This window comes from Pteropus vampyrus, unplaced genomic scaffold (assembly GCF_000151845.1).
Source record: "Pteropus vampyrus isolate Shadow unplaced genomic scaffold, Pvam_2.0 Scaffold25, whole genome shotgun sequence".
Lineage (NCBI taxonomy): Eukaryota > Metazoa > Chordata > Mammalia > Chiroptera > Pteropodidae > Pteropus > Pteropus vampyrus.
Genome location: NW_011888806.1, coordinates 10686210 through 10705496, shown reverse-complemented (window position 1 = coordinate 10705496; position 19287 = coordinate 10686210). Strand labels below are relative to the sequence as shown.

The 19287-nt window shown below is 33.6% G+C and overlaps 1 protein-coding gene across 2 annotated transcripts in view; it reads left to right on the top strand.

Moving 5' to 3' along the window:
* The window catches only part of ARHGAP24 (Rho GTPase activating protein 24), a 464137-nt gene that overhangs the window by 253835 nt on the left and 191015 nt on the right, over positions 1-19287 (top strand). The window contains exon 1 of one of the 2 annotated variants that reach the window (XM_011356328.2): positions 11476-11740. The exons of the other annotated variant lie outside the window; for it this stretch is intronic. The gene's annotated coding sequence lies outside the window, so the exon portion shown is untranslated. Of the gene's footprint in view, positions 1-11475; positions 11741-19287 lie in introns of those variants that run through there. 2 annotated transcript variants of the gene reach the window in all.

The window sequence follows — 19287 nt, the reverse complement described above, 5'->3', positions numbered from 1 at the left end:
GTCTCAGAGAAATGAGACTACTTAGAAGTTACCGCTGTGTTAATCATGAACAAAGTAAAGTGAACCGGCATGACAACCTGCAAATGTACTATAGCAAAATAATAACAATAAAAAGTAAAATAATTAAAAACAAAGAAAGATGAGAACAGATAAGAACAGCATGTCAAATACAGATTGAAAAATAATCTAAGATAAAAACAAGGTCAAAATCTAACGTCCTCTACAAGTACCCAATGCTATGCATTATGAAAGAAAATGCATTTTCAAAGAAAACCATAAATTCCATAGATGTGAGCTCAAAGACAGAGTGATTAAAACAACAGAAAAAAAAATGTTTCTGAGTTGAGGAGACAAATTGGGAATTTATAAATCTAAAAAATAAATTAGATTTAAGAAAGATAGAACTAAATGTGAAATCATTGGCAGGAAAGAAAAAAAAAATACTTGAAATAATTGTGGTGACAGCAGAGGGGAGATGCAGAAATTAGAATAATTAGCACAAAGATGATAGATTAAAAGGAAATAATTGGTATCCCTGAAGTGCAAAAACCAGTAAGTGGACTAGGAAAAATATTTAAAGACACAATGAAAGAAAAAAGTAGAACGAAAGGAGTTCCTGAATCTGTAGATTAAATGCTCACATTAAATTGACATAAAACATAGTCATCTGAACAAACCCTTATTATCTAGCATCAAGGGAAAAGAAAAAATTTGCTGGCATTCAGATGATAAAAATCAAGTAACATAGAAAAGTGTGGGGAAATCTTACCTCAGACTTCACAGCAATTTGAAGTGCCCGAAGATACTGGAAGTTCTGAGAAAAATAAAGTGATACCAAGGAAAATGTATCTAGGCCAGATTTAATAGCAGCTGCAATTATACAATGCCTTCTTGAAAAAATTACTCGAATGTGAACTTCATGAAACCAAAATGAATCAAATAAACTCAAGAATGGAATATGTTCTAAAAATCTCCCAGTGACCTTTAACTATAATTAATTTAACTATAGGGCTAAGATTAATCAACTGGCCAAAATAGGGTTATAGAACATAAAGCAGATATAATATTATTCTTATTATTTTGTGAATATATATAATAAAATGTAGGAGAAGATGAGAGGAAAGATGGGAGGAAGTATAAGTGTCAATCTCCCATATTATTTAACCCGAGAATTCAATCACATTGTCAAAACCCAAAACGTATTATTAAAATAATAAAAGACATACTCTGTGCATATGTGTGCATATGCGTGTGTATGTTTCTATATTTTTAAAAGTTCCCTGGGGAGAGAGTCTAGAAGCAATGTCATTAGTGTTCAGCCCCTGGTTTCTAAATGCCATTCTCCATTAAAATAATTCAAGGTGAGAAGAATGATTTAAGTCTTCAGGGACAGGAAAAGTCTAACTAAGCCTGAAACATCTTGTTGTACAAGAAATAAGGAAGTACATAATAAAATCATGGGTCTGAACCAATTGAATAAAATAAAAATTCATGATTTTATATTAATTTAAATACATTGTGGTGGAAAAGCTGTTTCCTACAATAGAATGTGAACTAATTAATACAGATAGAATGGAAGAGTTAGAACATTATCCATGAATGCTAAAACTACTGGGTGAGAGTATGATAAGACAATGAATCAAAGTTAACTTCATCAATATCAGGGCGATCTGACATCATGTGCCTCTTGAAATGATGCGTTAATAAGATCACAGCATCACTTCTCTCACATTTCTGCTAAAAATGCATAACCTGAATCTAATCATGAGGAAATATTAGACAAATCCAAACTGAGAGACAGTCTATAAAATAATTTTCTTATAACCTTTAAAAGTTTCAAGATCAAAAAGACAAGGAAAGGTTGAGGAACTGTTCCAGGTTAAAGGAGGCTATAAAAAAATTACACTAAATGTAATATGACTAGTGTTTAGATCCTGAAATAGTGAAATAATAGCTCTGAAGAACATTGTGAGACAATTTTCAAATTTGAATATGGACTGTGGATTAAATAATGTATCGATGTTAAATTTCATTGAGAATTGTACTGAAGCTATATAAGAAAATATTCTTGCTTTTAGGAAGCACACACTATTTACTGAAAAAAGTAAACATTGTCTCCAACTTACTTTTATTATTCAGAAAAAATAATATGCATATAAATTGATAGGTAGAAATTCATAAATCAGGGTAGAGGGTACATGGGTTTAATTGATAGTGCTCTTAAAATCTTTAAGTTAGAAATTATGCCAAAATAAAAACTTACAAAAACCTAATGATAATTCATACTTTTTATTGTAGCCCCTCTACCCTTGCACAATTATTTCTGTTATCACATCCATCTGAGTGAAAACGGTTATCTCCAGAGTTTTTCACTGAACAAGATATCTTAATTCATATATGTTTCGACCATATGTTTATCAACTATACACACTACTAATGCATCTAACATTTTATTGGAGTGCCACAGGTCTCAATCCTTGTTCATCTTTTCACTTCTGGCTATCTCTTCTGTTTTATATCTTTAAATATCACATGCTTATCAATAACAAATTGAGTTTGAAGGACAGAAACATTTGAACATTCCACAACAAATTGCAGTGACACCTCTCCCCATGGGAAGATATTACTAACATAATAATGATAGATTCATTATTGGAAGATTCATTATTGACACCTCTCCTCATGGGAAGATATTACTAACATAATAATGATAGATTCATTGAATAATGTGAAGAAGAAAAAATAAAAGTTGAAGTTCATTTTAAGACCAAGGACTATAAAATGTAGTTTCAAGGATGAAAACATAAAGAACATACTGACTAAAATTTTCGAGAAACAAAATTATTTTCTGAATAGGCCCAAACTGCCAGTAATTATCTTACTAGTTCAGTAACTGCTGGCTAACGTCTAGTTTATAGCAGTGTTTCATTTTGTAGAAGGGCTGTAGGAAATGTGTATTGACATCTTTTATCTCAGTTCCACAAAGATACAGAGACTGATAGACCCAACAAAGTGTTCCACAAAGATACAGAGACTGATAGACCCAACAAAGTGTTGATTAAAATGATAGAGATGCTACAGATACTAATTTATGATGAAGAAGGAGATCTATTCGAGTCTGACTTTTTACGACTTAGTGATCATATAGTGATGATGAAAAATACAGTGTTCAGGTTTGAAACAGACATCCTCACACAAAGCAATGATTAAGAGACATTCAAAGAAGCAATTATTGAACACTCGATAAAAAGAGGAATGGATTCTATCAATGCCAATTCTCATTGGTTGTTTCCTGACAGTTTTACCCAAATTGATGAGATTAGAGTTCTTGATGTGATTCATCTATTTATTCAAATTAATAAACATTTATTAACTACTAACTTCGCTAAGCATCTTGACTGCCAGTAAAAATATCATCGTAATTATTTTTCTTTGCCACCTAATAGATCGTAGAGATAAGTCCAGGGGGTTAAGGATGGAAAAGAGATTTTATGATGGGTAAAGAGACACATTTATTATTATGCTTGCTTCTTATCTCCAAAGATCAACAAATTTAAAACTGTGCCAAAATTGGAGTAAAGGAAGATAATGTTTTTCAAGAACAGATTTGTGGATGTACATTTGTATGTATGTGTGCAAATATATGTTTGTGGATAAAGAGATAGATAAATATCTGGGTGAATGTACAGCAAACTGTTGAGAGTGATTAATTTTTGAGAATAATATTGGTGAAGGTTGAAGGGGTAGGAATGTTAAATTTATATTATATACTTCCTTATCGTTTATATTTTTCTAAGGAAATACATTACTTCTGTATTGAAAAGGAATCAAAATAATATGAGGGAAAAGTCCGGCTTCCTTATATTTGGTTGCTTTGAAGCTTGAGGTCCAATAGCACAGGATTGATGGGTGATTTGTTATCATTATTTTCTGAACCATGCTTGTGTGTCTAGGAACTTGTCAAAGATTGCAGGCAAGGGAGGTGCCTCCTCTAATCATTTCCAACATTCTATCTTATAAATGTGGAATCACTCTTTCCTTGTAAAAAATGACAGCATATGGAAGCAACTTTACACTTCTGAAATAAATCTTTTTCTGTATAAATTTAGGAAGCTTGATCCTCAGTGTGTTTTGGAAGCCCAAAGATGATTAATATTTAAAAATTATTGAGCACAATGCAGTTTGGCATTTTACATCTGATGCATTTTCCCCTAAGAAAATCCTAATAGCCCTCGTATTATATGCTAAAAAATGAAATGTCTCCCCACTGCCTATGTTTGTATTCTTGAGAGTCTTTAAAAAATCAACTGTCACTATTACAGTTGTTTTATCAATAACTAACTGTTTAAATTTATTTATGATGCAACAAATATCTTCCTAATCTTTATAAAGAAACCTTAAGCAAATTTAAAACATACAGGAGATAATTATCTTAGAGAATATTCAAATTTCACATCTGAAAACGCCTCTGAGGTAATCTTACTAAATCCTCTCATTTTATATGGGAGAAAACTAAGGCCCCAGTGAAGTGTTTTGTCCAAGGTTGGAAACCTAAATAATTTTGACTGTTATCTCCTGTCCGTACCTGGGAATGTCTGCTACCCAGGCTATGCCCATCCTTTCTTTTGTCTAGCATAGTAAGGAAACTTGCCATATAAAAAAGGATGTCTCCATTTCAGGAAAGAATTCAGGAGTGGGATAGGACAGTGGACTGAGATTTGATTCAGTTTGCTGTTTATTAAAGTTGACTCACTAATGGTTAATACATTGACAAGTAAAGCCTGTGCTTATTTTTAAATAATCAAAATAGCTAGGGGTACCCATCTATACTATCTGTCAAAATGTTTATGTGAATACATTACTTTATATGAGAGACTAAGCATTGTATGCCTATTATCTGTGACTTTCTTATAATGAAGTGTCTTTTTCATTGTTCTGTATCATTTTTTTTAACAAAATAAACTATGGAACTAAAATAATTAACCTATCTCAAATGGTTCAGTTAATCTGGCCTTTGTGTATGTACTGAACACATTGTCTAAGTTGCGTAAGAACTTGTCTTACCTCACCTTAGGAGGCAGTTACACTGAAACCTATGACCTCATTCTTGATACAATCACCATCTGAAGGTAAAGTTTAATGTTGACCTCTAGGTTGGATGGTTTATATCCAAATTTGCTTTCCTAGAAGAGTCCTAGTTTTTATCTATCATCCCATTGTAATTAATAATAGAGACAAGGTTTGGACGGTAAAGTGTATGGTTATCTTCCCATAGTGGATATAAAATATGTTAGAGAAGGGATTTTCTTATTCTGACTTTAAGGCATATCTCAATATTATTTTCCATTAGAGCTATGTCTGGCCCTTTATGTTTTTAATGTCTTAAGAATTTTACTTCTTGCCTTCCTAGATTCATTGAAACCAATTTATCTTTCAAACTTCATTCTACTCAAAACTCAATTTTCAACTTGATTGAACTAGGGCATCTGCCAAGTCCACTTTTATTTTGGTTTCAACTGGCTGTGTCAATATAGAGTGTGAATAAATCTCCGAGGCTTAAAAATAATTAGATTATCAAGAGGTATTTAATGAAGGATGTGTGCTTTGCAGAGTAGCTAAACACGTAGTTCCATAGAAACAGTGCAAATTCAATTGTTTGTGTGTTGGACCTCAAATCTGAACATGCTCATGCCTAGAAAACCTAAGAAGTTCTGCCTCAGAAATCTCTTAAGATACTGCCAAATTATATTTCAAACAATATCTTCAAGTCTAGTCACCTAAGTTTTAAAAAGATGTTCGAAGAGAAATTTAGTGTAAAGAACATGCACTTTGTAGTCAGATGGACTTGAGTTCAAATTCTGCTCTCACTCTTGCAAATCGTGTTCCTCAGCTTTCCTATCTATAAACGGACAGACCTTATGGAAAAAGTCTTTAATATAATTAGGACTTACTGCATTTTCATGCAATTCTAATACTGGATATATTCTTCTGTAATGATTTCATAGAGATTTTGGAAATAACTTTGCCTTTCCCATGTCTTCCTACCTGTAGATAAATTTAAGTTATCTTTGAAGCCAGCTCTACCTCTCTGTCCCTACTGCCTAATTTCAGGCTACCACAATGTTTACTTGGATAAAGAAACAAGCTCTCAAATAGTCCTTTAGACCACCTGTCCCTAAATTCTTTCTCCACTTAGCATTCTAGAAACAAAATATTCCTTGTTTCAAATTCTTCAGTAGCTACCTATGGCCTTCAGGATAAAAACCAAATTCCTGAACCTGAATTTTGCCTATATTTCTTTCTGTATATTTTATCTACTAGTCTGTCTTTTATTCTACATCCCAGTTCTAAAGAACTACTTGAAGCAATCCAAGTGTGCCCTATCTCCTGCCTAGGATATTAATCCTCTTCCCCTCCTGCTTTCAAAATGTGCCCTGGCTTCATCTTCTCAAAGAAGCCTTCTTCGGTCACTTCCCATAGTGATTCCATGCAACTTTGATGTGCTCTCCTATAAACTTGTGCTAATTTTCTCAATAGTCTGTAAACTCTCCCACCTCCAAAGGATAAGCGTCCTGACATAGGATTTTGTCTTTTTCTATATAGCCAAGCATTGCACACTTTGTGGACTTTTACATGTGGGCTTTAATTGAAGGAAGGAAAGAAGGAAAGGAAGAAAGGAGGGAAAGAAAGAAGAAACTTTGACCTTATTTTCCTGGGGAAATTTATAATCTGAATGATGAAATATTATCATTCCCTGAGATAAAAAGGAATGATAATTATACAAACATAATTACCTAGCACAAAGCCTTGCCCATAGAAGACAATCAATAAATATTTGTAGCTTTGATTCATTGACTAAATAAATGCCACTTATGTACTTAGATTAATATCCACTTAGTGCCATAAAAAAGGGCTCTTTTTCAAAAATGATTTTAAATGATTTTACTCACCACTGAATGGCAAGAGAGTTCAGGCAAGAAATTTCCTCCACCTGGGTGTCCTGGGGAATACAGCTGCTTTGGAGCTTGGGAAAGTCATTTCCTTCCAAATCAAGAATCACTCTCCTTTTGTCTGCCATCACACAGCCACTTTTCTGATGTGGCTGAACCCAGAGTATGTTGAGTCAGTCACATTAGCCCACAATGTGCCTGAGCTCCAGGACTCGGAGAGGCTGACTCACTAGAACAGGTAATTAGGAAGCAGTAGGACATGAGAAAGGAGCGGAAATCTAATTTACAACTCACTGGAGAGCTCTGAATCAGTGTGGAGAAGAACTGAGGTAGGAGATTAAATTATCTGTGAGCTCACCTCTATAAAATGATTTTGTCTGCCCCCTTTTTCATTTAGAAAACATATGCCGTGAATGCAAGGATTTAGCTTCTTCTCCTGAAGAATTGGCAGCTGAGAGTAATTTCTTGAAACCACCTGGAAAGGATAGAATTAGCTTTAGGATATCTGCTCTTTCAATAAGGACAGCTATTATAGAGTTCAGGAAACGAAGGATATATCCGGAAGCTCTTAGGATCTTCTAGCAAATGTAATCACGTATCTAGTTAGGTACATATATCTATAGAAGATATGCCGGTAAGTCAAGTGTATATTCTGGCCTTAGTATTAACAAAATTCGAGGGCTTAGAGGCACCTGAGGATACAAATGCCTAGAGCCCAGCAGAGGTTTCTTCCTTATTTCCCACGATGCCTAGGTCTGAGTCACAGGGAGATTTCCAGAGTTGAATCAATTCGAAAGTAGATTCATCTTTGCCTTCACGTTTATGGACTTATATTAGTTGTTTGTTGACTAAAGAACTCAGGCAGGAAATATAATTAATTCGCTCAAGAAATATTGGTCAGATGCCTATTTTATAGTAGACATTATTCTGCACACTGGGAATAACGTGGTTTAAAAAACCTAAATCTAATGCTTCTGATCTTATTTATAACTTCTAATACATTTCTGATCTTAGAAAACTTATACTAGAGGAGATATAGTAAACAAATTTAAACTAACTAACCAATTAATTAAATAAGTAAAAAATAACTAGAGATTATTCTGGATAGTGGTAAGTGCTATGAAGAAAAATCAAAATAGAGAAATGGGGTAGAGGATATGTGTATGTAACACGGAGGATAGTTAGTTAGAGGTCAGGAAATCTTTTTTTCTTGGGAGATAGCATTTGAGATGAGTCTTGAGTGCAAAGAAGGAGGTAGCCCTGTGAAGTTGAAGGAGAAAAATTCTAGACAGATGGAACATCATGGTAGGAAAGCAGAAGGAAAGATAAAGGGGCAAAATTATGCAGGGCCTAAGAGGTCATGATTAGGCAATTGGATTTATACTATGGATAATGGGAAATTATTGTATGGCTGAAATAGGGGAATGATGAGAAATGATGGGGTACGGGGACTAATCACTCAGGCTGTTATGAGGAGAATGGATAGTGAGAGTAGATGGGCAACAAAGTAAGCATGAGCTTGAATAGTTTTAAGAGAGTTGTGCTTGATATTTTTATTTTCATGAGTTTCGTGGGAAACTTCCATTTATGAAATCTCCTCCCAAACAGAATATTACAATCCAGTAGCTGTTCATGCAGGCACTTTCCTTCACTGCTATCACAAAAGAGCTTTCTGAGATTCCTTAGTAAAAAAGCCTTCTTCTAGTGTTACCGTAAACCTGAAAACTGAGAGGAGGAGATCAAGAGTTAGAGAATTCCAACTGCCTTGCCTGTGTGTTAATATAGTCTGCCCTGGAGTTCACCTCTTCTGTAAATACTTCTCCCATCAGTGAAATTCAACTCCACAGGTCCAGCCTTCATAACACAGTAACTATTCCCCTCTAAACTACCCTAGGATTCTGAAATCCCGAGCATGTAGGGTAACCTGGAGTATGTCCAAGGAACCTAAATATAGAGGGATAATTTTTTTAAATGGTTGTATATCATTGTGCTATTTTAGATTGTGTTGAATTCACATATTGACAGCATATGCTTTCCTTCCAAAATGGGTAGAGACAAACCATGTCATGATTTACAAAGTAAGTTTGAGGGCCAATTTCCTGTTGCTTGCACTGGTCACCAAAATTGCTAGTTCCCTCTTTGCTTAGCCTATTCTGAGAGACTTTGGTTCTTAAATTCAATACCTATAATCTATTGTCTGTAGCTCGGCCCACTTCTGTTCTAAACAACCTGCTAGTACATGACTTCTCCTTACACCTTCCTTCCTGAGTTCACTCAACAACACTGAATCACCCTGACTCATTCCATCTAAATCTCTGTGTGTATCTCCTCCACAGCCTACTTCTCTTTCAAGGTTTTACTCATTTCCTTCCTGCTCCTCCTAATGGGCAAAAGGCAAAATGTTCAAATCAAAAGTAAAGTTTAAGAAGTAAAAGAAAAATACAGAATACTTTTAGTAAAGCCAAGTAATATATTTCAATGTGTCAAATTTTCATCTTTAACATATTAGTGTTATGTATAATTGTAGATGTTAATGTATTTGGGATTTACCTTTGCATAGAACTCAAGTAGACAAAATTGAGACTAGGTTTTATTCTCAACATTTATACGTTTTGAATCTCAGTCGCTTACTTGTCAGAGTTGGAAAATTGATATATTACCCATTAAGTACTCAACATTTTGGAAAATATGTTTTAAAAATTTAATTATCATTTTAAAAAATACACTTTTCAAATTATTTGGTCACAATTACATTACTTCCTGCCAGAAACTAGGGCAAGAGTAGATATAACATGATCTTAAAAGTAGATGAGAACTATCAAAACCAAACAGTGAATTTTTGAGCTAAAGAGTAACAGTTTAAAAATGGATCTTGAATGATCTGAGCATTTGCTAATTGTGTCTTTGAATTATAGCTTGTAAAGTAGATTTGGCTTTAATATTTTCAGGAGCCAGATCAAACAGAAAGATTAATCATGACCAGAGCAATTTCAATCTGGGCCATTTCATATTTTGGCTTATCTCACCCTAGGATGGATATTGTTGAGAGTAAGTAACTGAATGGATGGGAGATAAACTTTGGGCATGTGCTTCAAGTGTGAGAGTGGATAAGAAGGTAGTTATAGAAAACTTCCCATCTAAACACTTTGATTTTACTTGAAAATTATTCATTCTCTTAAAAAGCTATTGCTTGTGATTTATTATAATGAGATAAGTTTATAAATGTTCTATTATTTATTAAATAAGTAAATGAATGAATGAGTACATTTCAGAAAGGAAAAGTTTAAAAATATATATTTAAGGACATCACTCCTTCAGTTAGAGGAAAAGTTATTTGATATCTTTCACACAAAATATCCTACTTATATATGAAAACATATATGAAAACATATATAAGTAGGATATTTTGTGTGAAAGATATCAAATAACAATCATTATGCTGCTTACTGTTATATATTTTTTAAATAAAAGAGAAGCAGCATAATGATTTTATTTAAGGCAACAAAAGAATAAGGCAAACAAAACCTCATAGACACAGTCAACAGTATAATGGTTACCAGAGGGAGAGAGGGAGGTAGATAAGGGTAAAGGGGGTCAAATTTATGGTGATGGAAGGAGACTTGACTTGGGATGATGAATACGCAATGCAATATACAGATAAAGTATTGTAGACTTTTATACTTGAAACCTATGTAATTTTATTAACCCCAATTTAATTTTAAAAGTTTGCTTCAAAATACATACAAAATGTAACTTAAAAAAAAAAAGGAATAAACTTGTCTGTGTGGTAAAAAAATTTGACAAATTAGAAGTCGGAATTTGTGGAAATAGTAATGTGTTTCTAGTTCAAGAGCTGTGTAACAATATCACTAATACTGGGTAGAAATATTAAACACTTACTTTAACACCTGTCACAGCATCATCTCTGATAGAAGTAGTCCTCTGCAAGGACTAAAGGATACTAACTTCCCTGGAAAAACAGCAACCCTGAGACATAAAAATATTCTGGACCATCAGCAAAGAAAAAGATTATATCCTAAGTATACAAAGAAATTGGGCATTGTAGGAAAATTTTCAGTATTAATAATTTTAAAGTGGGGGGAATTGTTTTCTCTGAGAATCGGTTCTTAACATGGTGATGGTTGCTGCTCCCTACCAGCTCACTTGGTGTTATACAGAGGGATACAGAGAAAAAGGCAAATCACTTCGCCCTAGGTACACCAGGATAGTGAAAAGAACATTGACTTGGGAATTGTGAAACCTAGTATCTATTATTAGCTGTAGCACTAATCAGCTATGTGAGTGGCCTCGTACAAATGATCTTTTCCTGGATATCAGTTTCCTTATCTATAAAATGAAAGTATTGGGCTACATTATATTTAAGATTCTGAAGTACCTTCTATGATTCTCGTTTCTTCTTTTTTTTTTTTTTGTATTTTTTCTAAGTGCTCAAATACTACATTATTTAAGGTATATTTCCTAGTAGTTTTTTTTTTTCTCCCCTCTGTGTCTCTTTCTTCAATATATGGGATAGGAGGATACTGACTAAGTCTGAAGGGAAGGAGGAGGAAGAAAATTAGCTACAGGAAGAGTTTATATCCCCCTCTACAAGAAAACTTAAATATAACTACCACTGCTTTGAAAGGAATGGTTTATGTCCAAACAGCATTTTCCAGACAAGCTCTGTACTTTTTGCCAACAGAGTTAACTTTAAACTGAAGGCAGTAGACAGTTAAACAAGAATCGGCACTGGAAACAGCTGTGAGTAGACAAGACCAGTTACTTATAAGGTACTGTTTTTTCTCACTGAAATCTCCTTCAGGGTTCATTTGTTTCTGGGCACAAGTATTCGTGGTCATTTGTCCTTTTTCTCCGACCTTACTTCTATTCTGAGAGAAAGCACACTGTTTGAACTATCTTAGCTTTTTAGCTGTGGTGTTTTGTGGCCGTTGATATTTAAAGCTACTAAGATTTTATTTTGTTCTGTTCGTTTTCAGATCCTTGTTATTTTACAGTGTAGTTTAGCTTTGTTCTTTTGTTTCATCTTGTCATGGATGGTTTTTATGTTGATTGTGTGGGATAAAAAGGGATATGATTTAACATTACAGAATGTACAGAATGTTCTTGATTAAGGGGGAGGGATAGGTCAATGCATCTTCAACTTGTAGTATAGAACCAACATAGAGCCAATCAGATAAGAGGACCAGGGCAGGGCAGCTCCAGGCACTTTAATTGATTCGGTGGAGACTAACTGACCTCATCATAGCTTAGTGGATTTGACCTGGAAAATATATGTTTTTAAATTGGGGTCTTACTGCCCTAGTTTGCTTCTATATTAAATTGTTAATTTTAACCCTTCTTTTTCCTAAGTTTTAAAAAATTCTGGTAAACCTGGCTTTTTTTTTTTTTAATCAAGTTTATCTGTTTGAGCTCATCCACTTTAAAGGAACAATATTTCTAAGAAGAGTGATATTTGCAATAAGATTTCAGATCACTGAACTATGAAGGGACTCTCGGAACAGAAGGGGAACAGCCCAAAGTGGCAGTGGAGTGGACAGAAGGGACTCTCTGAACTCCTGTCATCTAAGGTGTCCTCTATCCCCAGAGGCCTGTATTGTCAATGTATAATATTTGCTTCTGGTCAATAGACAAATTATAGAGACAATTAAGGAGTTCTATATATGTGGACTTTCCAAAAAAGTGAAACTTACAAGTTTACCCCTGAAAACTTCAAAAGGTTTAGAAAGAATATGGCCATTTTGGGATAGTTAACTTTCTGAGAATATATTTTGATATCTTTCTAAAAGGGACTAAATTTAATTTAATGTTATCTGAATTACACATCATTCTCCTCATCGGTACACATTGTAGAACTAGTCTATAATGTAATGATTCTTTGGGGACCTATTCTGCTTTCTAAAATTCTTGTATTATTTTTATAGGACTTTTTTTATCTCCTGTACCTACCTTCCATATGGAAATGTAACTTTGTTATTTATTGGTATGGACAGTGCATTCCTCTAACAACTCCTTTCAACCTCAACCGGCCCTTTATAATTATTTCTCTTGTGCTGTGCATAAGAAAAGCAAAAAAAAAAAAAAAGTTTATCAAAATTATGGGTTGAATAAAAGGCAATAACATCATCCAAGAACCCAAGAGATTCTCTTATGAGAAAAATGCATGTGCCAAAGTGCATAGACACACTGACATCTATTTTAGGTGATCAGGAGACTTTTGGTTTGTGTCCAAGTTCTTAGTTGTGGTCTGTAGTAGAAGTTGCCATGGAAGTGGCTCCGGGATAAGTAAGGCATTACTGCATCTGATACAGAAAATGCTGTTTGTTTTTCTTTTTATAAAGTTACTGGAGGCATGTGTCAAGGAATCAGTGACTAACCAAATCTCAAGGGGTAGACTTAATATTAATCAACTACTAAGTATTTTATTTCTGTCCCATTCACGCATATGCTGTTCCCATTGCATACATGCTGGGAAATAGCATAATAATACTTTGTAGGAAAGATTTAGAGAAAAGGAAGAAAATATTCATTCTATAGTCTGTTCAGTTCCTCTGTATGGAGATTGTGCTTTAGGGAAAAAAATAATGCAAGGCTGATCTTCTCAATGATATTTTTATTTCTATAATGGTGTCTTTAGTTACTTGCAACTTCTTTAAACTGAAAATACTATAAAGTAGTTTTATAAACCATGTATATTAAATTTAGTTGCACAATATGTGTTTTTTTATATTCAATATATTTTGTGTTGTGCATTTCAGAACAAAAAGAATCACTACTTTCTCAATGGTCTTGATAATGAATGAAGTCACTTTTATTAATTTCACTCTACACAAGAAAAAGATAAAACTGGATATGTTAGGCAATATATGCAACTATAAACTGAGTCTAAGGCAATTCTAAATTTCAACTTTAATTAGAATCCATTGCTAATTACTTGATCATACAGCTTTATTTAGAAATATGTCATGAGGCCTTTTGTGCCAGAGGCCTTTTTCGCTTGTTTTTTTTTAAATACACATTTCACATAGTCACTGTAGAAACTGTTTCTGGGTGTTAAAGTATCTTTTGGTGTATATGACAAACTCTTTCTGTTTCATATAATGAATTCCGGACTGCCTTTTTTCTACAACAATGAATTAAAGATCCATATATGTTGGGAAGCATTATCTAGAGGTTAGATTTTGCTTATTTTTACTCCTTACTTCTTTCAGTTAAATGGCATGAGTTATTTTAAAATAAAATGTTATTCCAACTAAAATAGAGTCTTCAAAATTAAAAATATACTATTTTAAGTAAATGTCATAAAGCTTTTCTTTATTTAATTGAGTCAGTTTAATCAAAATTTAATGTTCACATTCATCATAGTTAGGGAATATGACATATGAAGGGGTATATATTTTATAAGAATAAACTTAAAATTCCTGAACACTCAATGCCATTATGACTACATATTTTGGAAGACTTCTTTTTACAAAATGCTTTATAAAACTGGAAAAGGAAGAAACTACTGAAATAAATTAATGCATGTTAGTGTTCACTGATAATACCTTATAAGGGTCCTTCTTAACCCAACCTCGTAAGAATTCTCCAGAAGCCTCAGAACTTACCCCTTTATGAACTAGAACTCAGCGAGAAAGATTTATGGTTTCCAGAAAGCTGTCAAGTTTAGTGCTATAGGTCGTGGACAGGTGGGAAAGGCTATCGATGTATCTGAAGATGTTGAACAGGGAAAGATAATTGCTTTGTGCTCATAAAAATTCACATTAGTTCATTTTTAATTATAGCCTCTCAGAAAAGAAAAGGTGCTCAAACTGAGTCAGGTATGTCCTTGTACATTGACTACCTTTGTTTATGTTCTAAATCGATATTTTTGGACAATTTAAGAGGTGATGTGGTTAAAGACCAAGGTTCTTTTTATACTTCTTAGTCGTGAAATAAATGTTTATTGAATGAATATAACTTCTAGTTCTTAAATTAGAAGGGCATTAACAAATAAAATGATATTAAAACCATTATGTTTTACTTCATATTTTATTATAGGAATACCAAAGGTTTAGTTTACTGCTGGGTCATGCTAAAACATGAAAACTTCATTAAGCAGTGCCATTTAATAAATTATGAAGTTGCTATTAGCAAATTGTCATTTGAAACTGTAAGTTATTTAAAAAAGCATCAGGTGCCTATAGTAATAATAATTTAAAAAGTAAAGTTGGAAGACATGAAAGTGTCAGCCTTTTTCTTATACCTTTTCTTTTTCTTTGTTTTGGTTTATTTTGCTGAAAGTGTTAGTGATTTATAATACATTTGCTACAAAAAGATGCTGCTATTATTTTATTAGTATTATTTACTATATTATTTTATTGGGAAAAATAGCACAAAATTAGAACAAATAAATGTGGCTGAAACTAAGACAATTTTATAGGCCAAATATGTTTTGGTGATCTTAAACTTTTAAAAAGCTTTTGAAGATTATATAAATTTTAAAGATTATGTAAGCTCTAGGTAAACACTGACATCTCTCCAAACAACGACAATAATAATAATAATCCTAAGGAGCAATTTTCTTTTGCTTTAGCTTCTCTCTCCAACCCACATGCTTTCGAATATATTTAATACCGAGGGTATTATCTTTGGTGCTTCTCTGCAGCTCGGTGCTAGTCTCACAGGGAAGATAGCATCTGTATGTCCTCTGTCTCCACCCTTGAAAATGTTAAAAGTGGAATTGAATACAATAGAAATGAAGACAACATCCTGGAAGCCTCTGGTGTAAAATGTAAAATGCCCTATAGTAACTCAAAAGAGAATTAACAATCATGATGATTATGAAGACAGTGGCAATAAAAAAGGAAAATAAATTATTGTCACCAATTCCACACTCTAGTGGATTCATTCCTATTGTTAGATTTTTTTCTGTGTGTACTTAATATGATATCAATATTTTATCTTATTTTTACAAAATTGGCTTAATATTGCAAATTTGGAGTCCATCTTTTTTCATTTAACAATTTAAATGGAACTTTTTCTATATTATTCAGAACACATTGAAAAAAAAACAATTTGCAACTGCATAATATTCTATGGCTATACCGTACATAATAGAACACGTCCCCCATTGTTGGGGACCTACATTATTTCAGCGTGTTCCATCATGAACAAAATAAGGGTAAACATTCATTTACATATAATTTTTGCTCATTTGATTATTTTAGATATGTAATGACTTAGAAATTAGCAAGTCAAAATCTCTCTTTTCACAGAGTAGAAGAACTAAGTCCAGAAATATTACCCATCCAAGTAATGACTGGGTGATAAATTATTCAAGAGCTAGAGGTGAAAGCACCATTTCCTTCTGTCTGAGTAAGAGGTCAACCATGTACCCTATTCTCTGAAAATCCCCAGGGAATGGAAGTGTTCTCATACTAAATGAAAAATTCAAGATTCCATGCCAGAGTCTTTATTACAAAAGGGTTATAAACATACAACAGCTATGGGGACATTTAAAATAGCTGTCATTTTATTAAAGAGTATTTGCTAAAGCATTTCCTGGGCCACTGGTGTTTATGGAACTTTTAAACAAAATATTTATGAAGGTAAAACTAGGATTTACTCCATAAATTATATCCTATTACTTGCACCTTTGATTTTCCTCAGTGCACAACCAAAGTTTAAGCCTCTGCTACACTATAAACAAATAAACAAACACAACTTTCTCAACCGATCTCTCTCTTTCTGATGCTAAGAAAAATTGTACTTTCGGTCTCTGCTTCCTCGCCTCCTTCTGACTCTATAACCCTTTGTCCTTTGGCCTTATTTTTACCACAATCTTGAGATTACCTCTCAAAGATTGCTAATGATGCTGAATAAACTGTTAAATACAACAGCTTTTATTCTTCTTCTCATCTTTGTTCTTTCTGTCATTTATACTGTTTACTGTCATGTTCTTCTTCTCTTTTGATGTTTACCAGTCTATGGTTCTGGCCTTTTTTTTTTCCGGTCTTTAGAGGGCTGCTGCCTTTTCACCTCCTTGCTCTGGATGTCTGGGTTCATCTCATTTTTTTTCCCCTTTATACTTTCTTCCTCAGGAGATTCCATCCAGTCTTATGGATGGAATTTAAAGCCTAATTTAGAGAACTGGGCAACAAGTCTTCTTCTAACTCACATTTCATACGAGGTATAATGAAGGTTTCCCTCCTCTGGATGCACAGCATTCTTATCAATATACTCAGCTTGGCAGGAAACTGGGCTGGATCTCAGTCCCAACTTGACTGCACCACCTTATATAGCTGCCCTGCTAGCAGAGCCCCCTGGACAATGCTGTCGCAGTTATTCTAGTCTTCAGATTCCATATCATTCCAGCACTCAAAACAGGCTTTCATCTTTTATATCCTTCTTTATTTCCTTTACAACCAGGTGACAGTTATTACAGAATTAAAAACATGTATATTCCTGGCATTTTTTTTCCTTCATTCCCATGACCACCATCTTGCTTAGAATTTAGCCATCTCTTGTTAACCCCATGTCTCCTCACTGATCTGCTTCTCTCAAATCCTTTGCCATTCCAATCCATCTTCCACACTGCTGGTAGTTTAAAGGATATACTTTTTTCTCTCCCCAAATTTCAATGTCTTTAGTAGATGGTTAAGAGCAAGAGTTATGGAGTTGAATTTTAGGATTTGAGGCCCATGTCTGGCATATTTTACATTTATCATTCTTTGCAAGTTACTTCATATTTCTAAGCCTCCATTTTCTCACATAAAATCAGGGTACCGATAAGGCTAACATGTATCGAACTCTTGTATGTGACAGACACCATGCTCTGTGTACTTTTAATGTATTCAGTACTAAAAAGTGCACATTTTACTAGATTTATACTAACATTCTAAAAAATGGAATCCAATTAATCTTAAAGAGACCAGTTTTTTCTTTGAGTTCAGCGTGTTTTTTGAAGTAGTCTTCACTTAAGTAAAACCCAGATTATATCAATGCAAGTGTAGTAAAAGAAAGGTAAACAAATTATTTTATTTTGAGACAAAGGCTTCTCCTGTTCCATTTTTTTCTTTTAAGAAATGGTAGCAAGAAAACAAAACTTTTTTTTAATAACTACGAATACATAATGCAAATAAACACTTTTTTTTATTCAATGTTTCTATGGGTTTTCTCTATTTATTATTTATGACTCAACCTTATAGTCACCAAGCAAACGTGTAGGGTAGCCAGGAATCGATCCAGGGTTTTTTGACAATAGGCTTCTTGCCTCATTTGCAGACTGCTTCTCTTTCTTTGAATTTAAGAATCCATGCAGCAGCACAGTCAAATTTAGTTGGGAGTACTCCAAAGTAATGACTAAGGGTTTTTAGATGTATGCCAGGAATATTATTTCATTATAATTTTATCCTGGAGTAATAGGTTAATTAATAGGTTAGTTTTTCTAGATCAACGTATGCCTGTCACTTTGAGTAAGTAAACTGACCATTTGCCCTAGAACCAATACAGATACTTTTGAAAGCTATTGTTAGTGTCTCCCCTAGTGCTTTTCTCCAGAGACCACCAAGTTATTTCTGTCAGACAACTTAAACTATTTTTGAGCATCAAAGTGTTTTGTGGCTTATTTCATTTCCTTAATCAACTCATTAATTACTTACAAATGGAAGTTGCATAAATCATGATAATAGGGAAATTGGATGAGTCTTCAACATACTGTAATTAAGGCCCCACATATTCCAAATGATCCAAACAGTCTGAACTTGGCTAAGTGACTTATCAATGGTCATAGAACAAGTCTAAAATGTGTTTCCTCTCTGAGAACATCTGCCTTGCAGTTATCCTAGAAACTTGGAATATTAATTGCGTTGAATAGTATCAAAATTATGATAGAAATAAACCTGAGTCTTCTCTTTCCTTCTTTCTCCATCTTTCAGTGTCAGCAGGAATAGCTGGAATCCAGTGTGTTTATTAGAAATCCATCCTGTTTTTCATACATAGGAGCTACTTTTGGGTAGAGAAAACTTTTCAAAAACTGTTTGCTTGACTAAACTTCAGCAGCTGCAATGGGAATTAGTGACATACATCACAAATAAAATAATGAATATTAATGACTCATCCTCAAATACAGTTAACTCCCAGTGCTGCACAGTGTTCTTTAAAGAAAAGTAAATCTCAGTGTCAGAGAAATACTTGTACATTTCAAATTAGTATTAACATTATGTTATGGCAGTTTTATAATATGTGATATCACATTTCTTATGACCATAGAGAGAGACAGAGAGACAGAGAGACAGACAGAGAGAGAGAGATTGACTGGATAAAATGGCTTGGGATA